The sequence below is a fragment of the Branchiostoma belcheri genome, unplaced genomic scaffold, assembly GCF_001625305.1.
Source record: "Branchiostoma belcheri isolate BF01 breed outbred unplaced genomic scaffold, Haploidv18h27 scaffold477, whole genome shotgun sequence".
Classification (NCBI taxonomy): Eukaryota; Metazoa; Chordata; class Leptocardii; order Amphioxiformes; family Branchiostomatidae; genus Branchiostoma; species Branchiostoma belcheri.
Window position 1 is genome coordinate 31,260 of NW_017804106.1, and position 7,100 is coordinate 38,359.

Consider the following 7,100-nt stretch of genomic DNA (forward strand, 5'->3'; position numbering starts at 1 on the left):
TTGTTGGCAACAATTCTCTATCATTGGAATAAGATAATAATTTTTGTGTTGCCATGGCAACGGGTTTCTGACAGGCATTTTTTGCTAAATTTAGTAGTTTTTGTTTCAACAATAGAATTTTATGGGTTTTATGTCAAGTTACTCATGGTTTCTAATATTAATAACATCCCATATAATTTTATATTAATTTTATCATTAAATATGTATAATTTATGCTAATTTGATGACGTCATTGGCCAAAATCCAAGATGGCGGACCATATCATTAGAACAGGTATATACAGGTTATTTTCATTAAAATTTAACCAATACTTCCATTTCTTTTTCCAAAAAAGGTTTAAATGAAGGTATTTAGTATGTTTACAATGTATTTTAGGCTTTATCATGAAAAAAAAACTATTTTTGAAAATTCAAGATTGATGATCCAAGATGGCGGATATCTTAAATATGCATGACGTCATTTTATGACGTCATCGGTGTTGCTATGGGCAACATAAGATTTAGTACACCATAATATTCTGTCATAAACACTTTTGGTACAGTTATGTTGAATACCATTTAGTTTTCAGGGAAAAACCTATTTAGACGGTTTTGGCCAAAAAAATCACATTAATGACGTCATAATGGCGTCATATTACATTATAACGACATAAAAATTGTAGATATGATAAATTTTCACTAGTACACTATTCTCTAAAAATTTGGTGGTCATACGACATACCGTTCGCGAGTTCCTAGGGGGCTCAAAAGAGCCCCCCCCCGGCCCCCCATGTCAAAAAAAGCCCGGTCTAGGTAGGGTTAAGCCTATAAAAACTTTCTCATGAGCATTTCCGTATGCATGTTATCTTGTCGTTTTATGGAACAAACCTAGCATTTTGTTATCCTCCGCAACAAAAATCATGATTACAACGCCATGAGCGTAGATATATTACTTTAAGTCATAGACAGCACGAAGAACGCTACGGGCATTGAATATGCATGTGTGTCTGCATGAAACCAGTGGGCAGACACGGACAGGGAGTTTAACGCGCTGAAACTAAAAAAAAAAAATCAAATTTTCTCAAACTTTCTCAAAGGTATGGGGATGTGGCACAACCTACAAGTTAATAATAATGTAGATTGGGGCTGTTAGCATGATTTACATTAGTTTTGAAACTAAATGGTAGGTCTGATTAACCATGTAATGGATCTTACTAAATCTAGCCGCGGCGACTGTTGCAGGGCTTCTCTTGCTTGCAGTCTTTTACATTAGCCCTAACAACACTGCAAGCAAGAGAAGCCCTGCAACAGTCGACGCGGCTATATTAAATCTAAGACGTCACGGGTAATAAAGGTAAGATGTGACATGGGTAATCAGGCCTACTGTTTCACCTTTGACCTACTTTGCGTTGATCTCTGACCTCACGAAGCCACAGAGGAACAAAGAAAGCTGTCATCCGAGTCCGGCCTTACGTGAAGAAAAAAAAAAACAAAAAAAAAACGTCATAGGGAGCAGGTAAGGCTAGGAGGTAAGGAGTGATGTAGTCTGATGTGCAGAGCAATAGTTTGTGTTATTTTCTGTAAGTATGTACGGCGATAATTTATAGGATTTTTCAGGATGTGAATATGGATATGAATATGGAGGGTGAAAATGAAGGAGGAGGGGGGGGGGGTCCCATGTACACTATACGACATCCAGTACGTTTCTAGCGGAGACTAATCAGAGGGCTGCTGAAAGGTCAACGACTAGCGGCTATTAGCACCTTGTTTCATGTTAATGCTATATTAACTCAAACCAAGTTGGCTTCATTGCGTTATCAAATAAAATGTTATCGGCCTAGTCGTAATTGTATTGAAAACTGTTTTATTGTGCCGTTCTTGTAAAACAGCCAGCAGGATTATGAAGATATCCGTTCTCATGATCAATACCCATGCTGTAAACTAAAGTAATGGAAGTCCTACGAAAATTCTCTTTGTAATGTATATCCACAATGCGAACAATGCGTGTGAAAAACGTTTTCTCCCATCGTGTGCCAACGGATCATTTGCTACTCTGCAAGTGAAAGAACCGTTTCGTGGGCCTTGATAAATTATTCATAAATCGGTCATAAATCTGTCAAATCGGTCATAATTATTCATAAATCTACTGGATGGTATTCAGTGACAGGTGGTGTGGGGGGGGGCGAACCCCATGGGACACATTATTATTCACTGTACTTTACTGCATCATGGTGTATCAGGCAGTGTCTTTTTCTGGAGGACGTAGTGATATAGAAGTATTGAGAGGTTTAACCATGCTGTTAAGAAAGGCAAAAGACGTAAATGATATTAAACAAGAGTTCCATGATCTCATACCTTCGCCAAATGACGTTAACCCTTCCGGTAGACGAATTGTATGTTTTTACTCATTGATTTTGAAAATGAGCCTCATTTGCATTGATGATATCAGTTGATCCTATTCCCCACCAAATGACAGCCTTATCTTAACAAAAAAAGGTCATTCTAGCACCTCATAATAAATTATGCAACTGAGGTCATGATTTAAATAATTCGTGACCCTAGTATGTCCAGATCATGAGATATCAAAACCAGAAGCTCTGCTGCAGCACCATCAAAAGCCGCCAGGGGGTCCAAAATCTAATCATTTCTAAGTCTCATCAAGACCTACCCACCTACCAAGTTTCATGACAATGCATGTAAAGGTTCTTGAGTAATGCTGTTCACAAACAGACAGACAAACACTACCGAAAACATTACCATCTTGGCGAAGGTAATAAATTTAGAAAACACCTATAATAGGTATGCGAAAACAGCGCTAGCGAGGTAAAGCTTAGTAGCTAAAGGCGTAACCAACTGGCTAGTCCGATGGGTTCTACGCCGCCAACGCACAAGTCTGTGAAGTAGACTAAGTGTTATATAGCGAACCAGGGGTCGTGGGGGAGGTGTTTGCAGTAATCCGTATTGTTTGTAGATTAGAAATTAGATTGTCCTTATTGTTTAACCCTCAAACACCCGAACGGGGTCCATTTGGACCCCAGACGTATATTTTTATGTGCTATTTGAATTTTTTTTATTTAAAAAAAATTCCTCCCGTGACTTTGTCAGTAAACCTCTTTTACAAGTTTTCCTAATTTTTTTTTAGAGATCGGCACAAATTTGTAAAAACAACAACGGAAGTCTGATGTAAGACCGTCTGGGGTCCCAACGGACCCCAGCCATGTATTTGCACTTTCCTACACACGAAATTGTTTAGATGTCCTCAATATGTCTTCAAGGAAGCATTATTGCTTCAATATTATGCAGTTTGCCAAGTAATCTCAATTTTAGGAATTATTCCATTAGGTTTTTAGAGGTTTGACAATTTGACAACCATATGAGGTCAAAGGTCAAGCACATGTTCATGCCTGCAGGCCTCATCCAATTTTTGCATAAATTATGATAATGAGCTGGGATTTTTAAACACTTAATTATGCCAAAATAAACGTCTTAATATGTTTAACCAATATATGTGCAAAGATCACTGAAAGGATGCAAAAAGGAATATGGATTTGAAAGAAAGCAAATGGGGTCCATTTGGATCCCGTTCGGGCATTAACGTCACGAAAAAAAGTTTGGGTGTTTGAGGATTAATATATACATTTTGGTGTCGTTTTGAAAAAATTAATAATGTAATAAAAATGTTTTGATCTTCTTGGCTCGGGAAAGTGAGTGAGTGATTATAAGATTTCACACTAAATTTCTAAATTGTAGCAAATTTGTACTAATATGAAAAAGGCAACATAACCTTCCATCACGAAACATTTAGGTTTCTAGTTATAATGAATTAGGTTGAAATTGTATAGCTAGTGGGAACTGGATAAGTTGTAGACCTAATTTGATCATTAATAGTTTTTTTTATTGCTTTCTTCATTTTCATTAGGCTCAACATGGCATCAGCAGGACACGGGTCTCCCACCGAGGTTGGTAACTCATATGAAGGGTATCCCATTGGGGTTTCTCAGGTCAACTGTGACAGCAAAACAAGCACAGCAGCAGGTCAGATAAATGCACGGAATTTCGACTTGTATGGATACAGGACAGCTCAAAAGTCTGACTTATCCATACATATGAGATCCCATACAGGTGAAAAACCCTACATGTGTGCGGGGTGTGGGTACAGGACAGCTAACAGGTCCCACTTATCCCGACATATGAGAACCCATACAGGAGAAACACCCTACAAGTGTGACCAGTGTGACTATTCCGCTGCACAGAAATATAACCTGGACAAACATCTACAAAAACATACTGGTGAAAAACCCTACATGTGTGGGGTGTGTGGATACAGGACAGCTTACAGGTCCCATTTATCTCGACATATCAGAACTCATACAGGAGAAAAACCCTACAAGTGTGACCAGTGCGACTATTCCGCTGCACATAAATATAGCCTGGACAAACATCTACAAAAACATACTGGTGAAAACCCCTACATGTGTGAGGAGTGTGGGTACAGGACAGCTTACAGATCTGTGTTATCCCAACATATGAGAACCCATACAGGAGAAAAACCCTACAGGTGTGACCAGTGTGACTATTCTGCTGCACAGAAAGCTAACTTGGATCAACATCTAGCAAAACATACCGGTGAGAAACCCTACATGTGTGAGGAGTGTGGATACAAGACCGCTTACAAAACAGTATTATCCCAACATATAAGAACACATACAGGAGAAAAACCTTACATATGTGGGGAGTGTGAGTACAGGGCAGCTAACAGGTCCCACTAATCTCGACATATGAGAACTCATACAGGAGAAAAACCCTACAAGTGTGACCAGTGTGACTATTCTGCTACACAGAAAGGTACCTTGGATCAACATATAGCAAAACACACCGGTGAGAAACCATATATGTGTGAGGAGTGTGGGTACAGGTCTGCTTACAAATCTGTATTATCCAAACATATGAGAACCCATACAGGAGAAAAACCTTACAAGTGTGACCAGTGTGACTATTCTGCTGCACAGAAAGGTGCCTTGGACCAACATCTAGCAAAACACACCGATGAGAAACCCTATTTGTGTGAGGAGTGTGGATACAGGACTGCTTACAAATCTGTACTTATCTCAACATATGAGAACCCATACAGGAGAAAAACCTTACAAGTGTGACCAGTGAGACTATTCTGCTGCACAGAAAGGTGCCTTGGACCAACATCTAGCAAAACACACCGGTGAGAAATCATATATGTGTGGGGAGTGTGGGTACAGAGTAGCTGGAAAGTCTGGCTTATACAAACATATGAGAACCCATTCAGGAGAAAAATCCTACAAGTGTGACCAGTTTGACTATTCTGCAGCACTGACATGCACCCTGGGCCAACATGTACAAAAATATACTAGTGAGAAACCCTACATGTGTGCGGAGTGTGGATACAGGACAGCTAAAAGGTCTTACCTATCTCAACATATGAGAACCCATACAGGAGAAAAACCCTACAAGTATGACCAGTGTGACTATTCTGCTACAACGAAATCAACCTTGAACCAGCATCTACAAAAACATAGTGGTGAGAAACCCTACATGTGTGAGGAGTGTGGACTGCTTACAAATCTGTATTATCCAAACATATGAGAACCCATACTGGAGAAAAACCTTACAAGTGTAACCAGTGTGGCTATTCTGCTGCACAGAAAGGTGCATTGGACCAACATCTAGCAAAACATACCGGTGAGAAACCCTACATGTGTGGGGAGTTCGGATACAGGACCGCTTACAAAACCAGTGGCAAGATATTGGACCCAGTAGAGCATGGGGCATTTAAGAACCTAACAAAAAATCTAACAGGCTGAAAAAAGGGAATAGGTGGTTTAGGGGTAACAACCTACACAAATTGAAGGAGAGTTAACATCCTATAGAAAGACAATTTAGGTGGATCATTAAGAGGAAGTAATCACCTAGGGAATTAATCAGACTGCTGTAGAAGGTTATACTTTATATCTCCCTTGGGCATAAAATCAATTCAGGTGAATATTGACCTTATCTCAAGTAAAATGCAAAATATCGTAATTGATCATAGCACTAGCATGTTCCTTGGGAATTAAAAAAAAATTAAACTACACGAAGGGGTGTTGCCATCTCAGTGTTAACTCCTTCCTCTATCCAGGAAATAGACACAACACAGTCTCTGCCCATTCCCACAGTGTATTCACATCCAGAATCTCATTCCAGAGTGATCCCCAGGGGGACCCCCGCACATGTGCATAAGAGCTATGGCGGGAAGACCATAGCTCTAACACTCAGTCACACAACATAAAGGGGTGAGGCCATGGCATCATGGCCTCGCACCTCCTACCGCAGGCGTCCGACATCTAACAACATCACCTAATTTGATAATGTCTAAAACAGTCCTCTCCTAAGTCCTAGCTACCTGCTGTTGGCTTGGCTCACTGTTGTTAGGTTTGTTACATGTTTGTAATTGCAATTCCAGGAAATGTAGACAGGTGGCACAATTGTCACACTCTCTGATCTGTCTTCTCATCTCAAGATTTCTCGGTTGGGTTAAGGCAGCCTATGGCCAACTATGATTAGTATTTCATACATATGGCCGTAACTTTTGATAGCTTGGTCGCACCACAACTAAACTTCACACAGTTCTAGTAGTACATGAAACACATTGAATAAAGGTTATTTTGTTTTTACTACTTCTGAATTTTTGGGTTAAAAATCAACATTTTGGTTAAAAAAAGCTGTTTACTTCATGGCTTTACGCGCAAGCGGTAACAACACCTTTCATCATGATATTTTACAAGTAGAAAGCCAACCCCCTATTTATTATTTTTTTCCGAGGCTATTTTGTTTTAAATGACAGTTACATTGTTTTTTGGGCCAAAAACGACAGAAACAGCTATTTTTCTGTCATTTTTCGTTAAAAAATCGCCACAGTTAAAAAATTTCGACTTATATGCAAAATAGCCTCGGACAATTTTGATAAAAAAGTGATAATACGTTAACATGGATTACTCTAAAGATGAATTATGTTGTTTTCAGCTGCGCGTAAAGCCCTTCAAGTCATACTCCATACTCCGTGAATAAAATGCGTAACAACGCGGGTTTTACTGGGGAAACATACAAATGACC

General features: G+C 39.3%; 1 pseudogene; it reads left to right on the plus strand.

Annotated features, from left to right (window-relative positions):
- Positions 1–4,138: 4,138 nt before the first annotated feature.
- Positions 4,139–7,051, plus strand: LOC109479295 (annotated as a pseudogene).
- Positions 7,052–7,100: the final 49 nt, after the last annotated feature.